General features: G+C 39.5%; 1 protein-coding gene across 1 annotated transcript in view; it reads right to left on the reverse strand.

Moving 5' to 3' along the window:
* The window catches only part of ANO2 (anoctamin 2), a 379342-nt gene that overhangs the window by 367134 nt on the left and 7737 nt on the right, over positions 1 to 4471 (reverse strand). The gene's annotated exons all lie outside the window — the stretch shown is intronic.

Here is a 4471-nt window from a genome sequence, read left to right on the forward strand (position 1 = left end):
TGTGTGTGTGTGTGTGTGTGTGTGTGTGTGTGTGTGTGTGTGTGTGTATACATCTTCTTTATCCATTCATCTGTCGATGGACAGCTGGGCTCTTTCCACAGTTTGGCTATTGTGGACATTGCTGCTATATACATCGGGGTGCACGTACCCTTTCGGAGCCCTACATTTGTATCTTTGGGGTAAATACCCAGTAATGCAATTGCTGGATCATATGATAGCTCTTATTTTCAACTGTTTGAGGAACCTCCATACTGTTTTCCAGAGTGGTTGCACCAGCTTGCATTCCCACCAACAGTGTAGGAGGGTTCCCCTTTCTCTGCATCCCCGCCAACATCTGTCATTTCCTGACTTATTCATTTTAGCCATTCTGACTGGTGTGAGGTGGTATCTCATTGAGGTTTTGATTTGGATTTCCCTGATGCCAAGCGATGTTGAGCATTTTTTCATGTGTCTGTTGGCCATTTGGATGTCTTCTTTGGAAAAATGTCTGTTCATGTCTTCTGCCCATTTCTTGATTGGATCATTTGTTCTTTGGGTGTTGAGTTTGATAAGTTCTTTATAGATTTTGGATACTAACCCTTTATCTGATATGTCATTTGCAAATATTTTCTCCCATTCTGTCGGTTGTCTTTTGGTTTTGTGGACTGTTTCTTTTGCTGTGCAAAAGGTTTTCATCTTGATGAAGTCCCAATAGTTCATTTTTGCCCTGGCTTCCGTTGCCTTTGGCGATGTTTCTAGGAAGAAGTTGCTGTGGCTGAGGTCGAAGAGGTTGCTGCCTGTGTTCTCCTTTAGGATTTTGATGGACTCCTGTCTCACATTTAGGTCTTTCAACCATTTGGAGTCTATTTTTGCGTGTGGTGTAAGGAAATGGTCCAGTTTCATTCTTCTGCATGTGGCTGTCCAATTTTCCCAACACCATTTGTTGAAGATAATGTCTTTTTGCCATTGGACATTCTTTCCTGCTTTGTCAAAGATTAGTTGACCACAGAGTTGAGGGTCCATTTCTGGGCTCTCTACTCTGTTCCATTGATCCATATGCCTGTTCTTGTGCCAGTACTTGATGATGACAACTTTGTAATAGAGCTGGAAGTCCAGAATTGTGATGCCACCAGCTTTGCTTTTCTTTTTCAACATTCCTCTGGCTATTTGGGGTCTTTTCTGGTTCCATACAAATTTTAGGATTATTTGTTCCATTTCTTTGAAAAAAGTGGATGGTATTTTGATAAGGATTGCTTTAAACGTGTAGATTGCTCTAGGTAGCATTAACATCTTCACAATGTTTGTTCTTCCAATCCATGAGCATGGAACGTTTTTCCATTTCTTTGTGTCTTGCTCAATTTCTTTCATGAGTGTTTTATATTTTTCTGAGTACAGATTCTTTGCCTCTTTGGTTAGATTTATTCCTAGGTATCTTATGGTTTTGGGTGCAATTGTAAATGGGATCGACTCCTTAATTCCTCTTTTCTTCTGTCTTGTTGTTGGTGTATAGAAATGCAACTGATTTCTGTGCATTGATTTTATATCCTGCCACTTTACTGAATTCCTGCATGAGTTCTAGCAGTTTTGGGGTGGAGTCTTTTGGGTTTTCCACATACAGTATCATATCATCTGTAAAGAGTGAGAGTTTGACTTCTTCTTTGCCAATTCAGATGCCTTTGATTTCTTTTTGTTGTCTGATTGCTGTGGCTAGGACTTCCAGTGCTCTGTTGAATAGCTGTGGTGATAGTGGACATCCCTGCCGCATTCCTGACCTTAGGGGGAAAACTCTCAGTTTTTTCCCATTGAGAATGATATTCGCTGTGGGTTTTTCATAGATGGCTTTTAGGATATTGAGGTATGTACCCTCTATCCCTGACTCTGAAGAGTTTTAATCTAGAAAGGATGCTGTACTTTGTCAAATGCTTTTTCTGCATCTATTGAGAGGATCATATGGTTCTTGTTCTTTCTTTTATTAATGTATTGTATCACGTTGATTGATTTGTGGATGTTGAACCAACCTTGCAGCGCACGAATAAAACCCACTTGGTCATGGTGAATAATCCTTTTGATGTACTGTTGGATCCTTTGGCTAATATTTTGGTGAGAATTTTTGCATCCATGTTCATCAAGGATATTGGTCTGTAATTCTCCTTTTTGATGGGGTCTTTGTCTGGTTTTGGGATCAAGGTAATGGTGGCCTCATAAAATGAGTTTGGAAGTTTTCCTTCCATTTCTATTTTTTGGAACAGTTTCAGAAGAATAGGTATTAATTCTTCTTTAAATGTTTGGTAGAATTCCTCTGGGAAGCCATCTGGCCCTGGGCTCTTGTTTGTTGGGAGATTTTTGAGGACTGCTTCAATTTCCTTAGTGGTTATGGGTCTGTTCAGGTTTTCTATTTCTTCCTGGTTCAGTTTTGGTAGTTTATACTTCTCTAGGCATGCATCCATTTCTTCCAGATTATCTAATTTGCTGGCATAGAGTTGCTCATAATATGTTCTTATAATTGTTCGTATTTCTTTGGTGTTGGTTGTGATCTTTCCTCTTTCATTCATGATTTTATTTATTTCGGTCATTCTTCTTTTCTTTTTGGTAAGTCTGGCCAGGGGTTTATCAATTTTATTAATTCTTTCAAAAACCAGCTCCTAGTTGTGTTGATCTATTCTGCTGTTCTTTTTGTTTCTATTTCATTGATTTCAGCTCTGATCTTTACTATTTCTCTTCTCCTGCTGGGTTTAGGCTTTCTTTGCTGTTCTTTCTCCAGCTCCGTTAGGTGTAGGGTTAGGTTGTGTATTTGAGACCTTTCTTGTTTCTTGAGAAAGGCTTGTTTTGCTATATACTTTCCTCTTAGGACGTTTTTTGCTGCCTCCCAAAGATTTTGAACAGTTGTGTTTTCATTTTCATTGGTTTCCATGAATTTTTTTAATTCTTCTTTAATTTCCTAGTTGACCCATTCATTCTTTAGTAGGATGCTCTTTAGCCTCCATGTATTTGAGTTCTTTCCGACTTTCCTCTTGTGATTGAGTTCGTTTCAAAGCACTGTGGTCCAAAAATATGCAGGGAATGATGCCAATCTTTTGGTACCAGTTGAAACCTGATTTGTGACCTAGGATGTGATCTATTCTGGAGAATGTTCCATGGACACTAGAGAAGAATGCGTATTCTGCTGCTTTGGGATGGAATGTTCTGAATATATCTGTGAAGTCCATTTGGTCCAGTGTGTCATTTAAAGTCTTTATTTCCTTGCTGATCTTTTGCTTAGATGATCTGTCCATTTCAGTGAGGGGGGTGTTAAAGTCCCCTACTATTATTGTACAGTTGTCAATGTGTTTCTTTGATTTTTGTTATTAATTGTCTTATATAATTGGCTGCTCCCATGTTAGGGGCATAGATATTTACAATTGTTAGATCATCTTGTTGGAGAGACCCTTTAATTATGATATAGTGCCCTTCCTCATCTCTTATTATAGTCTATTGTTTAAAATCTAATTTGTCTGATATAAGGATTGCCACTCCAGCTTTCTTTCAATGCCCATTAGCATGGTAAGTGGTTTTCCATCCCCTCACTTTCAATCTGGAGGTGTGTTTGGGTCTAAAATGAGTGAGAGGTTGAGTCTTACCAAGTTAGAGAATCATGGGGAAAACCTTGCATTTTCCAAAAATATACCTTAATGAAGCAGAAAACCGCACCTAAATATTAAGCTCGAACGGATCAGCCAGTAATTGAACTGTATGCTAGAAAACTTCTCTTAAAAGAAATTATAACTCTCCTGAGAGAAAGATAATGTTGTATCATGTACAACGTCCGTTTTACATCAAGACTTACTAGACATGCAAGAAACAGGCATAAGTGACCCATGAAAGACACAAAGCAAGCAATAAAAATTCATCTCTGCCCTCTGGCCTTTTTCACTAGGTCCAGAGGGACCCGGGGCCAGTTTACTCTCTCCCCAGCCTCATGAAAGATTTGCACCTGCATTGTCAAGGCTGCTGGGCCAGCCTTGGTCAGACACACAGACACCATCTGTGACGGGGCCTTGTATTTGTTCTCTTTACTCTTTCCTAGTTCTGCTGTTTATGCTTCTCAAATAAACAGGACTTCACAATAGCCAAACTGTGGAAAGAGCCAAGATGTCCATGGACAGATGAATGGATAACGAAGATGTGGTATATATATACAATGGAATATTATACAGCCATCAAAAGGAATGAGATCTTGCCATTTGCAATGACGTGGATGGAACTGGAGGGTGTTATGCTGAGTGAAATAAGTCAATCAGAGAAAGACATGTATCATATGACCTCACTGATATGAGGAATTCTTAATCTCAGGAAACAAACTGAGGGTTGCTGGAGTAGGGGTGGGGTGGGAGGGATGCAGTGGCTGGGTGATAGACGTTGGGGAGGGTATGTGCTATGGCGAGTGCTGTGAATTGTGCAAGACTGTTGAATCACAGATCTGTACCTCTGAAACAAATAATGCAATATATGTTAA

This window comes from Callorhinus ursinus, unplaced genomic scaffold (genome assembly GCF_003265705.2).
Source record: "Callorhinus ursinus isolate GAN/ISIS: 27379988/994484 unplaced genomic scaffold, GSC_fseal_2.0 scaffold94, whole genome shotgun sequence".
In the NCBI taxonomy this organism is placed as follows: Eukaryota; Metazoa; Chordata; class Mammalia; order Carnivora; family Otariidae; genus Callorhinus; species Callorhinus ursinus.